Source organism: Mytilus trossulus, chromosome 11, assembly GCF_036588685.1.
Source record: "Mytilus trossulus isolate FHL-02 chromosome 11, PNRI_Mtr1.1.1.hap1, whole genome shotgun sequence".
In the NCBI taxonomy this organism is placed as follows: Eukaryota; Metazoa; Mollusca; class Bivalvia; order Mytilida; family Mytilidae; genus Mytilus; species Mytilus trossulus.
The window spans coordinates 68,732,481-68,751,993 of NC_086383.1; the positions used below are offsets into that span (position 1 = coordinate 68,732,481).

The window sequence follows — 19,513 nt, forward strand, 5'->3', positions numbered from 1 at the left end:
GGTTCAGTGGTTACAGTAAGGTTTTTATACGACCGCAAAATTTGAAAAAAATTTCGTCGTATATTGCTATCACGTTGGCGTCGTCGTTGTCGGCGTCGTCGTCGTCCGAATACTTTTAGTTTTCGCACTCTTACTTAAGTAAAAGTAAATAGAAATCTATGAAATTTTAACACAAGGTTTATGACCACAAAAGGAAGGTTGGTATTGATTTTGGGAGTTTTGGTGTCAACAGTTTAGGAATAAGGGGCCAAAAAAGGGCCCAAATAAGCATTATTCTTGGTTTTCGCACAATAACTTTAGTTTAAGTAAATAGAAATCAATGAAATTTAAACACAATGTTTATGACCACAAAAGGAAGGTTGGTATTGATTATGGGAGGTTACGTCTCAACAGAATAAGGGGCCCAAAGGGTCCAAAATTAAACTTTGTTTGATTTCATCAAAAATTGAATAATTGGGGTTTTTTGATATGCCGAATCTAACTGTGTATGTAGATTCTTAACTTTTGGTCCCGTTCTCAAATTTGTCTACATTAAGGTCCAAAGGGTCCAAAATTAAACTTAGTTTGATTTTGACAAAAAATAACTTAGTTTGATTTTGACAAAAAATGAATCGGTTGGGCCTCTTTGATATGCTGAATCTAAAAATGTACTTAGATTTTTGATTATTGGCCCAGTTTTCAAGTTGGTCCAAATCGGGGTCCAAAATTAAACTTTGTTTGATTTCATCAAAAATTGAATAAATGGGGTTCTTTGATATGCCAAATCTAACTGTGTATGTAGATTCTTCATTTTTGGTCCTGTTTTCAAATTGGTCTACATTAAAGTCCAAAGGGTCCAAAATTAAACTTAGTTTGATTTAACAAAAATTGAAATCTTGGGGTTCTTTGATATGCTGAATCCAAACATGTACTTATATTTTTGATTATGGGCCCAGTTTTCAAGTTGGTCCAAATCAGGATCTCAAATTATTATATTAAGTATTGTACAATAGCAAGTCTTTTCAATTGCACAGTATTGCGCAATGGCAAGAAATATCTAATTGCACAATATTGTGAAATAGCAAATTTTTGTTTAATTAGAGTTATCTTTCTTTGTCCAGAAAAGAAAGCAAGAAATATCTAAATGCACATTTTTTTGCAATAGCAAGATTTGTTTTTTAATAGGAGTTATCTTTCTTTGTCCAGAATCAACTTAAATCTTTGTTATATACAATATACAATGTATATTCACTTTTTACTACCAACTGATAAATTAAAATAATCTTTACCATTCAGTGATAACAAGCAGTTGTTTTACATCTTAATATTTTATGATGTATTTAAATGAGTAGTTATTGTTGCAAACTCCATTAGAAATTTTAATCGAGATTAGTTTTGGAATAAGGGAAAGGAGGAAAATTGGGTTCAATTTTTCTCATTTGAAATTTCATAAATAAAAAGAAAATTTCTTCAAACATTTTTTTGAGAGGATTAATATTCAACAGCATAGTGAATTGCTCTAAGACAAAAACAAAAATTTTAAGTTCATTAGAACACATTCATTCTGTGTCAGAAACCTATACTGTGTTAACTATTTAATCACAATCCAAATTTAGAGCTGAATCGAGCTTGAATGTTGTGTCCATACTTGCCCCAACCGTTCAGGGTTCAACCTCTGCGGTCGTATAAAGCTACGCCCTGCGGAGCATCTGGTTGTGTTTTGGTCTGTTTTTCTTATACTGTATCCAATAGGTCTACCATATTTGGTGTATGGAATGATTGTAAGGTGTACATGTCTAGCTGGCAGGTGTCATCTGACCGTGACCTCATTTTCATGGTTCAGTGGTCAAAGTTCAGTTTTTGAGTTTTGGTCTTTTTATTGTCGAGCCTTCGACTTTAGTCGAAAAAGCGAGACTAAGCGATCCTACTTTCCGTCATCGTTGTCGGCGGCGGCGTCCACAAATATTCACTCTGTGGTTAAAGTTTTTGAAAATTTAATAACTTTCTTAAACTATACTGGATTTCTACAAAACTTGGACAGAAACTTGTTTATGATCATGAGATAGTATCCAGAAGTAAAGTTTGCAAAAATGAAATTCCTTTTTTTCTGTTTTTTACATATAAATGGACTTTGTTTTTTTGCGGGGAAACATTACATTCACTCTGTGGTTAAAGTTTAAAAAATTTTAATAACTTTCTTTAACTATCCTGGGTTTGTACCAAACTTGGACAGAAGCTTGTTTATGATCATAAGATAGTATGCAGAAGTAAATTTTGTAAAAAAATAAATCCATTTTTTCCGTATTATACTTTAAAATGGACTTAGGTTTTCTGCCATGAAACAACACATTAACTCTGGTTAAATTATTTAAAAATTTAATAACTTTCTTATACTATTTTAAATTTGTACCAAACTTGGACAGAAGCTTGTTTATGATCAAAAGCTAGTATCTAGACAGGAAATTTTGTTAATATTTGGTACCTGTGTATCTGTATTTTACTTATAAATGGACTTAGTTTTTTTTATTCCAGTTTACATTACATACAGTCTGCAGTTAAAGTTTTTAAAACATTTATTCGATTATAAACTATACTGATATATTTACCAAACTTGGACAGAAACTTCTTACAACATGTACAATCAAAAGATAGTATGAAGAAGAATATTTTTATTGATTGTTTTTCTCAGTTTTGTTGAGTCTGAGAGTTACAGCATAAGTAGGCGAGACACTGGGTTCCGTGGAACCCTTACAATTTTTTTAATACATTATGCAATATGTCAACTATATTTGCTGTATGGAAATATTTTATGATGTATATGTCAATCGCACAGGTTTTATTCGACCTTGACCTCAGTTTCACGGTTCATTGCTCAGTGTTAAGTTTTTGTGTTTTGGTCTGGTTTTCTTAGACTATAACCAATAGGTCAACTATATCTGTTGTTTGGAAGAATTGTTAGCTGTACATGCCTTGACATCATTTTCATGGTTCATTGGTCAATGTTTAGTTTTCTTGGTTAAAATGTTAAGTTTATGTGACAGTTGTGATAAAGCTTTTTTTTTAGGACTATCAACATAATATCAATGATTAGTAAAGAAGGCGAGACATTTCAGTGTGTGCACTCTTGGTGTTTGTCTTGATAATATAAAATGCAAATTCCCAACAATTATATGATATTTAAAGAATTCCTCTCTGTCTGTTTTTTGACAGAAACTTACTACAGCTGCTGGGAATAGAGATATACATTTTGTAGAAGCCTTAAAATTATGTCTACAGAATGGTGCAGACATTGATTATCAAGATTAAATGTAATTTCTATGTTATACTTACAGAAACTAACTACAGCTGCTGGGAATAGAGATATAGAAGCCTTAAAAATGTGTCTACAGAATGGTGCAGACATTGATTATCAAGATTAAATGTAATTTCTATGTTATACTTACAGAAACTAACTACAGCTGCTAGGGATGGAGATATAGAAGCCTTAAAATTAAGCCTACAGAATGGTGCAGACATTGATTATCGAGATGTAAGTAAAATAGTCACATTCAAAACTACCTTATTTTAATAATTCATAGAAAAATCATTTGAAGATACAGCATTTTATGGTACATGAACAAAAAAAAGACACAAAAATACATGTAACTTAAAATTAAAGCACAGTGAAACAGTGAAAACTACAAGTAACTTCAAAATGTTGAATATTGTACATAAACACACGACAACAATTTACTTTGGAACTATAATAACAGAAGTATAAAAAATAAAAAAACAAGTTGCTTCAGAACATAACAGATTGTACATAAGCAGTATAAAACAAACAAAGTTCTAAAAATTACTTCAGAACAGAACAAATTGTACATAAGAAATATAAAACACACAACTATAAATTACTTCAGAACATAACAGATTGTACATTAGCGGTATAAAACACATAACAAGTTACATCAGAACATAACAGATTGTACATAAGCAGTATAAAACACATAACAAGTTACATCAGAACATAACAGATTGTACACAAGCAGTATAAAATATACAACTACAAGTTACTTCAGAACATAACAGATTGTACATCAGCAGTATAAAATATACAACTGCAAGTTACTGCAGAACATAACAGATTGTACATCAGCAGTATAAAACACATAACAACAAGTTACTTCAGAACATAACAGATTGTACATCAGCAGTATAAAATATACAACTGCAAGTTACCTTAGAACATAACAGATTGTACACAAGCAGTATAAAACACATAACAACAAGTTACTTCAGAACATAACAGATTGTACATCAGCAGTATAAAATATACAACTGCAAGTTACCTTAGAACATAACAGATTGTACACAAGCAGTATAAAACACATAACAACAAGTTACTTCAGAACATAACAGATTGTACACCAGCAGTATAAAACACACAACTACATGTTACTCCAGAACATAACAGATTGTACATTAGCAGTATAAAACACATAACTACAAGTTACTTCTGAAATAATATAATAATATTTATCGCTATTTTGTGCATTTTTCCTTTGATATTTTTTTGTGATAATTTTCATACCATGCTACTCACTTGAGATGGAAATGTATTGCTAGAAACTAAGGAACCACGTGGCGTTGCTAATGAAATTGACATGAAATTGACAACGTTGTCATAGGTAAAATAGCGATAAACAGATTATCATTGGTCATCTCAACTCGATTGCTTTTCTCGCTTTCGCCGTGACTGGCTCAAGCGAGAAAATTAATCTTGTTGAGATAACCAACGATAATCTATAAATCTGTATGGAAACTGATATTTATATCATTATACTGAATTCGATATTAAATCAAAATCTGTTTTTAATTTAACAGTTTTAATGAGAGAAAAAAAATGCATAAAGGTATTTTTTTTCTCTCGTTAATTGTTTTTGTTTGTTTTGAATTATAGTTGATAAAGTTCTTAACAAGACCATTTATTACACCAAGGTTTAACAGCGGAAGTAAAACAAATATCACACATGTATGTTATTGCTTCACTTTGACCACATTCCTTAATATATACAAAATTATATTGTTAATTAGACAAGAATCATATAAAGTGGGGTCTCATTTTGTTTGTCTCCTTGTACTAAATCAGGAAATGTAACTATTTTTTATATTTCTTTGAAAAAGTTACTTTTTAAAAAATTGATCATTATTCTGAATCATGTTAATCAGACAGATTTAATCATTATATTAACAAATACTTGTTAGAATTATATAAAGCGAGATGTCATTTTACTCAGAGAATTTTAATGAATCCATTGATATAAATATTTTATTCATTTCTTAAAAAAAAAATTAACATGACAGTTGAATAATTATACTGCATCTACACTTAAATCCTGTTGTTAATTAGACAGTTTAACGAACAAATATTTGTAATAATTATATACAGTGGGGTCTCATTTTACTTGTTTTGTTCTACTGAATCCATTGATATAACTATTTCACACATTTCTTGAAAAAAATATTTTTTTAAGATATCAGGTTTAATGGAAGTTTTGACATTTCACAACAAAACATGTTTATTTATTGTTTATATACAATATAAATACAAGTGTGACTGGTCATTTTATTCAGTTTTGACCACTGATTGATGTTATATATATTTTGTTTATATTTATTACACAACATTGTCCAGTTTATCAGACAAGTTTTGATGTCAGTTGTATTATTCCAGAGATATGGAGAGACAGCATTAATGGAGGCTGCCATTGGAGGACACCTGGAGATCTGTAAACTCCTCATTGATAGAGGATGTAAGATCGACATCACAACAGTATGTTATCTACTTAGTCTGATCACATTACTATTAATCTACACTAAATCATGTTGTTAATTTAACAGTTTTAACGAACAAATATGTGTAAGAATCATATAAAGTGGGGTCTCATTTTACTTGTTTTGTTCTACTGAATCCATTGATATAATTATTTCACACATTTCTTGAAAAAAATATTTTTTTAAGATATCAGGTTTTATGGAAGTTTTGACATTTCACAACAAAACATGTTTATTTATTGTTTATATACAATATAAATACAAGTGTGACTGGTCATTTTATTCAGTTTTGACCACTGATTTATGTGATATATATTTTGTTTATATTTATTACACAACATTGTCCAGTTTATCAGACAAGTTTTGATGTCAGTTGTATTATTCCAGGTTAGTGGATGGACAGCGTTAATGTTTGCTGCCATGGGAGGACACCTGGAGATCTGTAGTCTCCTCATTGATAAAGGATGTAATATCGACATCACAAATGTATGTTATCTACTTAGTCTGATCACATTACTATTAATCTACACTAAATTCTGTTGTTAATTAGACAGTTTTAACGAACAAATATTTGTAATAATTATATCAAGTGGGGTCTCATTTTACTCGTATTATTGTTCTGAATCAGAAAATATAACTACTTTTCATGTTTCTTAAAAAAAATATTTTATTAAAATGAACAATTATACTGAATCTACACTAAATCCTGTTGTTAATCAGACAGTTTTAATGAACAAATATGTGTAAGAATCATATAAAGTGGGGTCTCATTTTACTTGTTTTGTTCTACTGAATCCATTGATATAATTATTTTACACATTTCTTGAAAAAAATATTTTTTTAAGATATCAGGTTTAATGGAAGTTTTGACATTTCACAACAAAACATGTTTATTTATTGTTTATATAGAATATAAATACAAGTGTGACTGGTCATTTTATTCAGTTTTGACCACTGATTCATGTGATATGTATTTTGTTTATATTTATTACACAACATTGTCCAGTTTATCAGACAAGTTTTGATGTCAGTTGTATTATTCCAGGAGGATGGATGGACAGCATTAATGAGGGCTGCCGGGTGGGGACACCTGGAGATCTGTAGTCTTCTCATTGATAGAGGATGTAAGATCGACATCACAGGGGTATGTTATCTACTTAGTCTGATCACATTACTATTAATCTACACTAAATCATATTGTTAATCAGACAGGTTTAATGAACAAATATTTGTAATAATTATATAAAGTGGGGTCTCATTTTGCTTGTTTTGTTCTACTGAATCCATTGATATAATTATTTTACACATCTCTTGAAAATTTTTTTTTTTAAGATATCAGGTTTAATGGAAATTTTGACATTTCACAACAAAACATGTTTATTTATTGTTTATATACAATATAAATACAAGTGTGACTGGTAATTTTATTCAGTTTTGACCACTGATTCATGTGATATATATTTTGTTTATATTTATTACACAACATTGTCCAGTTTATCAGACAAGTTTTAATGTCAGTTGTAGGATATGTTGTATATTATTGATATTGATAACAAAGTATTGTCCATAATATTTACATGTTATTTGGTTATATTATAGAACTTTGGAGAAACAGCTTTACATTATGCTGCTCAGGAGGGATATCTACAGATCACAAGATGTCTAGTAGAACAAGGTGCCAGTCCCTTGGTTACAACACATAAGGTAATATTTTATAGTATATACCCAGTGTCCAACTATTTTAAAAAAAGTAATGAATCACTGAAATAATGTATACAATTTGTTGGGGTAAATTGATTTTTTCAAGGCTATAGTCAAAAGTCATATGATCGTGTAAATTTGACTTAAAATATGAAAAAGTTATATAGACTATATGACATTGAAAATGGACAAGTACAATAGTACGGATGATATGTGCCAGCGACAATCTCAACAGCAGATTGGCTATACATATATATAGGAGAATTTGGATAGTGTATACAGACATAGGAGGGTGTGGATGGGGTATACAGATGTAAGAGGGTGTAGATGAGGTTTACAAATGTAAATAGGGTGTGAATGGGTATACAGGTAGAGGGTGTAGATTGGGTATACTGATATCGGAGGTTGTGGATAGGGTTTACAGATATAGGAGGGTAAGGATGGGTTATACAGATATAGGATGGTGTGGATAGGGTATACATATATAGGAGGGTGTGGATGGGTACACTTATATAGGTGGGTGTGGATTGGTACAGATACAGGATGGTGTGAATGGGGTATATAGGTAGAGGAGGTTGTGGATTGAGTATACAGATATAGGAGGGTGTAGAGGAGGTGAACAGATATAGAGGGTGTTGATAGGGTGTACACATATTAAAGGTTGCGGCAGTTTTGTAACAATAACTCAAATATGCTTTGATCAGTTTTCAAAACCTTGTAATTTTTTTATATTTTAGATTTTACCTTTCCGAGTTATGGGATTTTATTCATTAAAAAAGGGTGATTTTCCAGTTTTCTGACAATAACTCAAAAGGGCTTTCAGCAGTTTTCATGAAACTTTGATGACTGGTTTATATTTATTGATGTAACCTCCCTTTAGTTATTTTATAAATTTCTGATGACATTGAGGAGTTATTAAATTTTATTCTTTGAAAAGGTGACAGGCGTATCAAGTGCTCATGGCACAGCTCTTTATTAGCTTTTCTAATCACTTGGCGTCCGTTAGAATTTACAAAAATCTTCTCCTCTGAAACCACTGGAACAAATTTAACTAAACTTTACCACAGTCATCATTTGGGTATTTCATTTAAAAGATGTGTCTGATGACCCCACTTGCATGACTTGCCAACAAAGATGGCTGACATGACTAAAAATAGAACATATGGGTAAAATGCAAGTTATGTCTTTTATTTTGAAGACTGACATAAAGAAAATCTGACAGGAGCAAACATGTTCAGAATGTTGAGCTCTACCAATTGTCCATATACGTCAAAACTGTCGGACAACTTCTTACATGAGTTATTGACCTTATTTGACAAATTCTACCATTTGTTTTCTTTTTTGTGTTTTATCATGAAAACTGTAATTGACAGCTGAGAGAAACTTTAAATTGCAAAAAATGATCAGCAAGACAGGATCTACAAATACATCAGCAATGTCAAAATTGTCAGTTGACTCTTTATTAAGTTTTTGCCTTTTGATGACGATTTTTACCAATTTTGCGTGTTTTTGCCATACATCTTTAAAAATATAATAGATATATAGAAACCTAAATTATTAAAGATGATCAACAAGACAAGATTAACTAACAAGTAAAATGTTGCCGATATAGTTAGTTGACTGTCACTCTTTATAGGAGTGATTGCCCTTGAATGGGGATTTTTTTTACCCTCTAAAGTGTTTTCAGCAAAAGCTAAGGAAGATAGATAGAAACTTAACAGCTATTTGATCAGCTTTACCAATTTAAATGAGGTTTTATTCTTGAATTCTTGGGGTTCTTTAATATGCTGAATCTAACCATGCATTATTTTTTTGGATTTTTGGCCCCGTTTATAAATTGGTCCACAATGAGGTCCAAATTTTTAACAACTTTTCGTCATTTTTTGTTACTTTTCTAAAAATCTTCTTCTCTGAAACTACTTTGCCAAATTTAACCAAACTTGGCCACAATTATCATTGTGGTTTATAGTTTATAAAACGTGTCCGATGACCCAGCCTACCAAACAAAATGGCCGACATGGCTAAAATTAGAACATAGTGGTAAAATGCAGTTTTTGCTTTATATCTTTGAAACTAAGTCATTAAGGGCAAATCTTTCAAGATTTTAATGTCCATCAGAATAAGATATATCCCCTCACAAATTTTCAATTGAATCGGACAACCTGTTGTCGGGTTGCTGCCCTAAAATTGGTGATTTTAAGGAAATTTTGCAGTTTTTGGTTATTATTTTGAATACTATTATAGATAGAGATAAACTGTAAACAGCAATAATGTTCAGCAAAGTAAAATCTACAAATAAGTCAGCATGATCAAAATTGTTAGAGGACCCCTTAAGGAGTTATTGCCCTTTATAGTCAATATTGAACAACTTTTCGTAATTTTTGTAACTTGTATAAAAATCATTTCTAAAACTACTTGGCCAAATTTAACCAAACTTGGCCACAATCATAATACTAGGGTATCTTTTTAAAAAAAAAAGTGTCTAATGACCCGGCCTACCAACCAAGATGGCCGACATCAGTAAACACATTAACAGGTGAGCGACACAGGCTCTTGAGAGCCTCCAGTATTATATGTTGTTCCTATGGCCATTATCCACAAAAGGGTGTCTCAGATTTCAGATAGAATATATAGAACAAATTTTACACCTGATTAAACATTATCTTCTTTTATGTGGTTAGGATGTTCACACTAATTAGAGATTTAAGAGAGAATGAAATACCATAGGGACAATTTGAGACACCCATTTGAAGCCCATGATGTGTTGATTAAGATTTCGTTAAAATGAAAGAGCTAAATTTGTTCAAGTGAACTGACCGAGATTTTGCCACTAATTACATATTAATTGATTTAATAATGATTGCATAATAAAAATATTGCATTCATTTAAAAGTTTCATCTTTTATTTATCTATATATACCTCTTTTATTATTTTGCATGCGTTCATAAGAAAGTTACAGCATTTTAAAGGTTAGTGATTGGAAGTAAAAAAAAAATTGTATTGTGCTACCTTAACTGAAAAACCCTATGAGCTTATTTTTTTAAATTTTCAAATGTCTATTTCTCAAAAACAGTAGTAATAGACACATGCAGTCTTCAGTTATAAGAACAGGACAATAAAACAAATAAAATAAAATATAGGATGAGTCCCTGGGGATCGTCCCAACCCCCTTCAATTTGAAAATGTGCTTTTATCTTGTAAACAATAATGATCCCAACCCCTAACCCATATGTATACTTGTATGGGACAATAAAACAAATCAAATGAAAATAATTTGGGGGAGCCCCGGATGTCACCCCACCCCTTCTGTTTGATAATATGTAAACGGTTGAGATCCCCACCCCTTTACCAAAGACATTCATGTATGGGACAGTACAAAAAATCAAATGGTATATATGGGGAGTCCCTAGGGTCCCACAACCCCTTCCTGTTTGAGAACTTGGAAATGGTTGAGATCCCCACCCCTAAATCATATGTATTCATGTATAACATAGATGCCAACCATTACGATTTTTGCGTAGTTTCTCCGATAAAAACTACGCTATTACGGTCAAAGTCGAATAGTTACGGATTACTAATCATCGCAGTTCAATTTTGTAAAACGCAGATTTTTATCATTACTTTTCCGTCCTGATCCGGTATTTAGAAAACGCCAATGTAATGCTTCCGGTTTCTCGGGAGTTATCAACCTATTGTTGGGTAACTAACTGACTTCCGAAGAGGCAAACTTGCATTTTATGAGTAGCTTTCCCCCTTTCTCTACTTCTCCTTGACAAAACGAAAATATGAGTCGAGAACATCTGAACAATTGATTAATGGAATACCAACTACAGACAACATGTTAAACGACAAATTTTAGTGAACATCACCTTGCAACCTCTCGTCAGTAATTTTTATTGGTAAGTGCACGTTTATGAATGATTACTGAAAACTTTTCAAAAATACGGAAAATTTGATAGTTTGTTACTGATTGTGTCAAAAGGGGGTTGGCATCTATGGTATAAGACAATAAAACAAATGAAATGTAATATAGAGGGAGTCATTTGGGTCACCATACCCCTTCCTTTTTGAGAACTTGTAAACCGTTGAGATCCCGACCCCTAACCCATATATATACTTGTATGGGACAATAAAACAAAATAATTTGTGGGGGTCCCTGGTGTCACCCCACCCCCTACTGTTTGAGAACATGTAAATAGTTGAGATCCCCACCCCTTAACCATATATATTCATGTATGGGACAATACAAAAAATGAAATGGTATATATGGGGAGTCCCTTTAGTCACCCCACCCCCTCCTGTTTGAGAACTTGAAAATGGCTGAGATCCCCACCCCTAAACCATATGTATTCATGTATAAGACAATAAAACAAATCAAAGAAATATAGGGGGAGTTCCTGAGGGTCACCATACCCCTTCCAGTTTGAGAACTTGTGAACGGTGGAGATCCCCACCCCTAAACCATATATATTCATTTATGGGACAATATAACAAATCAAATGAAATATATGGGGAGTGGAGTCCCTTGGGTCACCCCAACCCCTCCTGTTTGAGAACTTGAAAATGGTAGAGATCCCCACCCCTAAACCATATCTATTCATGTATGGGACAATAAAACAAATCAAATCAAATATAGGGGGAGTCCCTGGGGTCACCATACCCCTTCCAGTTTGAGAACTTGTAAACGGTCGAGATCCCCACCCCTAAACCATATATATTCATTTATGGGACAATATAACAAATCAAATGAAATATATGGGAAGTGGAGTCCCTTGGGTCACACCACCCCTCCTGTTTGAGAACTTGAAAATGGTCGAGATCCCCACCCCTAAACCATATCTATTCATGTATGGGACAATAAAACAAATCAAATAAAATATAGGGGGAGTCCCTGGGGTCACCATACCCCTTCCAGTTTGAGAACTTGTAAACGGTCGAGATCCCCACCCCTAAACCATATATATTCATGTATGGGACAATATAACACATCAAATGCAATATATGGGGAGTCCCTTGGGTCACCCCACCCCCTTCTGTTTTAGAACTTGGAAATGGTCGAGATCCCCACCACTAAACCATATATATTCATGAATGGGACAATATAACAAATCAAATGAAATAGATGGGGATTCCCTGGGGTCACCATACCCCTTCCTGTTTGAGAACTTGTAAACGGTCGAGATCCCCACCCCTAAACCATATATATTCATGTATGGGACAATATAACACATCGAATGCAATATATGGGGAGTCCCTTGGGTCACCCCACCCCCTTCTGTTTTAGAACTTGGAAATGGTCGAGATCCCCACCACTAAACCATATATATTCATGAATGGGACAATATAACAAATCAAATGAAATATATGGGGATTCCCTGGGGTCACCATACCCCTTCCTGTTTGAGAACTTGTAAACAGTCTAGATCCCCACCCCTAAACCATATGTATTCATGAATGGGACAATATAACAAATCGAATGAAATATATGGGGAGTCCCTGTGATAACCCCACTCCCTCCTGTTTGAGAACTTGTAAACGGTCGAGATACCCACTCCTCAACATATTTAATCCTGTTCGTCATTTCAAAAATATTTGAATGACATACATGGTCACATATGCATATAACTTCACTAAACCTGAAACCAATATGTACTGGACTTTGTCCAATGTCAGGCGATCATGGGAATGACGAATTATGGGAGCTTTGTTTGGGAGATTTCGTAAGGGCATCCTGTTACAATTATTTCTTGTTTATTTTAAAATCTTATTGATGCAAAAAATGAGTCTAGATTAATTGAATTTATTTTAATTATTTTATTTCTGGACCTATAATAATTTTCATTTATGGCTCATTTTAAAGAAAACATATACATTTTTCAAGCAGTGTAAAGCCCAAGAATGATTGACCATTTCTGTTTTATAATCACCTGTCATTTTATTCCAAACCTTGTATGGAGTGACATCAAGGACTTTAGGTGAAGATGGGGGTCACAGAGATGCAACTAATCGTCAGCCCTGTCAGACCTGAGGGGCAGAATTTCTGCAGGTCAGGCAAAACTTGTTGCTGTGCAGGACCTGATGACTGGCAATATTCTAGTCTTCTTGAGTCCCCCAAAACTTAATTCCTTGTCTGTCCTGGTAGAGTATTTTGTTAATAAATTTGTGATCATCTCAAATAAAGATAAATTTCCTGTTCCCTCGCTTTTTCTAACTTCAAGAACCAGTATTTCTGCCCAGTGATAGTCTTTTCATACCATGTCCATCACGCCCAAAACCCTTCTGTGTATTTCCTTCATGTTTCTGGTTTTAGAAATTCTTTCTTCAGGAAGGAGGTCTATTAAGCATAGTTGATAAGTTTAGGAAATATGTCATGGCTGAGAAAATTTGTAAGCGGGTCTCATTTGATTTTTGAGTGAAAATAGAGGTCCGGCAGAAATGTGATGGGTCTGGCAAAACTTGGTACCATGTAGGCCCCAATGTCTGACAGGGAAAAAAAAGTGTTTGCATCTCTGGGGTCATGTACATTGATATATATGCATTGCTTTTGAAAACCTTGATGAAATATTAATTTATTTGCCTTAATAATCAATTCATTAAATAAACATAAATGACAATATACGAATGTTTAATGTTTGTTCTTTCAAATAAAAAAAAAAGGAAGCAACTCTGCACAGTGTTCATAATTACGTTTGCCTTGGTTTTTGGTTAACTTCCTACAGCGCTTACAGTGCTTTGATTGATTATGGGCCCAGATTTCAAGTTGGTCCAAAATTAAACTTTGTTTGATTTCAACAAAAATTGAATATATTGGTTTCTTTTTATATGCTGAATCTAACAATGTATTTAGATTTTTTATTTTTGGGCCTGTTATCAAATTGGTCCTCATTGAAGTCAAAAGGGTCCAAAATTAAACATTGTTCAGGGTTTCGACCTCTGCGGTCGTATCAAGCTGTGCCCTGCAGAGCATTTTATTGGTTATTACTAGCTCACCTTGCCCAATTGGCCACTTGTCGTCCTTTGTCCGTTTTCCATCGTCTGTCGTCCATAGTCTGTTTATTTTTACAAAAATCTTCTCCTCTGAAACTACTGGGCCAAATTAAACAAACTTGCCCACAATCATCATTGCGGTTTTGTAGTTTAAAAAATGTGACTGATGACCCAGCCAACCAACCAAGATGGCCACCATGGCTAAATATAGAACATAGGGGGTAAAATGTAGATTTTAGCCTATAGATATCTCTGAAACCAAAGCATTTAAAGCAAATCTGACATGGGTTAAAATTGTTTATGAGATCTATCTGCCCTGAAATTTTCAGACAAATCAGACAACCTGTTGTTGGGTTGCCGCCCCTGAATTGGTAATTTTAAAGAAATTTTGCATTTTTTGGTTATCATCTTAAATATTATTAAAGATAGAGGTAAACTGTAAACAGCAATAATGTTCAGCAAAGTAAGATCTACAAATAAGTCAACATGACCAAAATGGTCAGTTGACCCCTTAAGGAGTTAATATACCGTATTTATTCTAATAAACGCCCAGGGGGCGTAGACAATTTGCGAAAGGGGGGCGTCAATTAGAGAAACGAATTTTGTACCTTACTTAATTGACCTTTACCTGAATTTTGTTGAAATAGACTATAGTTACACACACGTGTTTTTTATTGTCTCCATAATCTATAAATAGTGTTTATCGGTAATGTGACCTCATCTAATAATTTGTTAAAATTTTCGAATGAACAAGCATCAACATCGATGGAACATAACTTCAACAGGTCAATTAGGGGTTATCATGTATACAAAAGTATCTGGAGTTATGCAATCGGCGACAAACTAAGATTGAACAAGAGGAAGCTAATCCAAACGATAACTTTGCCGTCAAACTCGTCTTTGTCATTGGAAATTAATTTTTGTAACTACAAAATGTTTATTAGAAGTCAAAAGTTCTGAACACACTATTTTCGGTAGGGGGCGTTAATTAGAAGGGGGGCTTTAAATAGAATAAATACGGTAGTCAATTTTTAACAATTTTTATTAATTTGGTAAATTTTTGTAAATTTTTACAAAATATTTTCCTCTGTAACTAAAGGGTCAAGTTTATTATAGATAGAGAAAATTGTAAGTAGCAAGAATGTTCAGTATTAACATTAACTGTACCAATTTTCCTGCACCAGATGCGCATTTGGACAGTACATGTCACTTCAGTGATTCCCCTGGCTAAAGTAAGATCTACAAAAACATCACAAATTTGTCATGAATCCATCTGTGTCCTTTGTTTAATATGCACTTAGACCAAGGTGAGCGACACATGCTCTTAAGAGCTGCTAGTTGTACATGTAATTGTCTTGTATATTATGAATTCCATTATATTTTTTTAGTATTGGGGAGGGTGTCACTGTGGGTGTGTTTGTTGTCTCAATTATGGACAATTATGCCATAATCTGTTATTGATGTAAAAGTGTTCACTGAAGGGTTTCCCTTTTTTTGAAACACTGTATGCAGTGTTGAAGAGAACTTTATATCTATTTAACTTATCAGGCTCACATTGCCGCTTGAGGATACATTGTCAAAGTTCAGTGTCTGACAATAAATCTTTAGACTTAAAATTTGGTCACTTTCATGGATCCACTGCTTTAAACAAGATACGTAAATGCTGGGGTGTCACTTAGTGTATTTTTATTGGGTCTATCTTAAGATTGTGTGTTCCCCTTACAAGTGCACTTTCTTTTTCTGAATGAGTAGAGAACTTCTGGAAGTATGTACACGACATTAAACCATCAATATCATTTGATTCATTTAAGTATAGCCACGGACGATCGATTTTATAGTGGGGCTGAAATTTCCATTTCCGTTTTTCAAGATCGTATCTTTGGTCTTTAGTGAGATCTTCATTTGATTTCTTATGATTTGTTCCCAAGGAAGACTTTGAAGATCGTTCGGCATCTTCAGGCTTTTTCTTGGAAGACGTGACACCAAAAAGAAACACACATTTTGTTCTAATTTGTCACGTGACCTATCACAACTATTTATAACCTTGTGTTTCCAAGAATACAAGGTTAAAAATAACTTTTATCACTAGTCGGCAAGGTCAGGGATGAAACTATTAATATGGCGTTGACCCAAGAGAAAATAAATCTGGAATTTCACTGGAATCCCGGCTGGAATTTTGATGGGATTCCAAGTGGGATCCCACCTAATTCCACGGGGATAAGATTTCGGGAATCCCGCCCAAAATCCAGGAATTCCGATGTTAATCCTGGTTGAAATATACTGGGATCCCACTGGGATATTGTGGGATTTCAATTTGGGATCCCACTGGGATAAAATTTCGGGATTCCCGCAAAAGTAGCGGGATCCCGATGTAAATGTACTGGGATACAGGAGTAGGGGCATTAAGGCCTAGTTTTGGCCTAAGAAAATGAAATGTTTGATAACTATTTCAAATTGGCACATTATGTTTAGAAATGTATAGGGTCAAGAAATATAAATGAAATACATCAAGATTTTTATCTGATGACGTCACAATTACGTCATAATATGTACTGTTTTTCACAAAAACGATGAAAAATACAGAATTTATGCAGTTTTCTGACTTTATTTCCGTTGTGGAAACATCCTGCGCAGCCGAGAAACAACAAAATAATTTGACAAAAGCTTTATTATAACTATTGGCATTATCTCACCAAATTTAAAGTTGTTTCTTGGGTGCGCACATACTTTTTCAGTCTAAAATAGACTTATAATTTGATGAAAAACAAGGAAAATCATGAAATTTAACAAATTATGCAAATTAGGTTATGATTTGTTGCCATGGTAACTTGTTCGATGTCAAATTTGTTTTGTTTTTCTTAGTACCTTATACCTTAGACAAGTTTTCAGTAATTTAAGAATATGTATAATAACGATGTAAATCCCAGTGGAAATATACTGGGATTCCCGAAAAAAAAAAGAGGGATCCCAAAAATAAATCCCAGCAGGATATACATGCACCAATTCAAATTGCACTGCCACTGGGATTCATGGGTTATTTATGTTACAAAGGATACATGTCATGTTCTCCTTTCTGTTAATTAATTTGCTGTCTCTGTACTTCCAACTAGTATTGCTGAGTAAATTATGGTAACTGGAATAGCTGCATGCAATCTGTTTCGTTGGCAGCTCCATTTAAAAATATCATTAAATCCCCTAAAAGTATCAAAAAAATCCACAAAGAATCATTTGTTCAATACGTTTTGAAGCAACAAATTCAATAGAAATATTATTGCATGTTTATACAGTAGATTGGAAGCTAGTCCAAATAATTATGACGTCTTGGAAGGCTATTTTAAATTTTTTTGCAAATTTCCCCTTTTTTATCCCCTGAAGATAAATAACTAGCGACTTATTATTTTCACCAAATAAACATACACACAACTGAATTAAATTTTAACATACCTACCAGTTATGCCTGTTATGTGACAACAAGTTTATTCATTGTATATGGTAAAAATAAATATATTTTCAGCTTAAACTTTCAGACTTTCTAATGTTGATTTGCTCAAATAAAAACCATAAAAATCATAGTTCCTCAATAAATTATTTTTATAACCATTATATACACATATACACATGTTAAATTAAATTATTAATGCACTTATTTGAAAAAATCTGCATCAGATCTTGGTCCTGTCCTCCATAAATCAGCGTAATCAGATTTTGATGACGTTTTTACCAGTACTCTAACGTCGAAGTGACAATCTTGCCCCAAATTATATCGGCCAGAAGTTGATCTGTCTCCGTAACGGTATTATAAATAAATTAAGGGTATCGCATAAAAGAAATTAATTACTGGCCAGTTTTTACTAAATATAAGAAAAGAATACTTTAGTAATCGGCACAGGGTGCATGCGGATAAGGTAGTGGCCGCATTATTTGGGACAGTATTTTCTAGGGTCGAACTGTTCAGTACAATTGATAACAAAGCATGTGGCCATGATTTTTTTTACATTTTACATTGAGAAACCAAACATTTTACGATGTCGATCATTATCTTATCTTTGATGCCGGACGACAACTAATAGAAACGCACTTATGTGAACTTGGGGAACATCAGAAACGCCCAAGCTTGTCTGGCAAAACACCCGTTGACATTTCTAGGACGCCCTGCCATTTGAGCTTGCCATTTACATCGCGAAAATCTCTGCATTTTTCTGACTTATAAATATCTGTCAAACTGAATATTAAGTGACACTTAAAAGTGATTGGCTTCACCTGACAGCTTTGGTGTCATACACATTGTTAATTAACACCAATAACCTGTACTTGATGTCATCAGAGACATATGTATACACAAACCAAACACTGACATATTTATGGTTCATACAATTTCCCGTTTTAACTAGACTGGGATCCCAGGTTCAGACAGTTATCCTGATTGGGATCCCAGCTTTAAACAGTTCCGATTGGGATCCAAGCTTCAAACAGTTACCCCGATTGGGATCCCAGTGTCCGATATTTATCCCGTTTCATCTAGACTGGAATCCCGGTTTCAGACAGTTATCCCAAATGGGATCCCAGTTTCAGATATTTATTCTGAATGGGATCCCGACTCCAGATGCTTATCCCGGCTTATCCCGACAATTTCACCGGGATTGCATTGGGATCCCGATGGATCCCGTTTTCGTTTTCTCTTGGGGATACTGGTGATTAAAAAGTTTGGCAAATTTAATTTTTATTTTCTTTTAAATCGATGTTCTGTTGGTTGTAGATAGTAACCACCGCTAATTTGAACCCCTGATCGACTTTTTGTAAAAGAGTTATGCCCCTTAGAAATATTAAATTTATGGAAAATGGCCTCGTTGGCTCTCTCACAGGTACAATTCTTGCTAGATTTTTATAAAACTTATACTATAGGTTAACATCAGCAATATCTTGGACAAGTTCTAAAACAGTGGATGATCGATTTTTTTTTAAAGAGTTATGCCCCTTGGAAATAATGAATTTCTGGAAAATGACCTTTTTAGCGCTCTCATGGGTACAATT

At 33.4% G+C, this 19,513-nt stretch overlaps 1 protein-coding gene across 1 annotated transcript in view; it reads left to right on the forward strand.

Annotated features, from left to right (window-relative positions):
• Positions 1-7,398: 7,398 nt before the first annotated feature.
• Positions 7,399-19,513, forward strand: part of LOC134691489 (uncharacterized) — a 386,460-nt gene continuing 374,345 nt past the window's right edge. The window contains exon 1 of the mRNA XM_063552033.1: positions 7,399-7,497. The gene's annotated coding sequence lies outside the window, so the exon portion shown is untranslated. The remainder of the gene's footprint in view (positions 7,498-19,513) is intronic.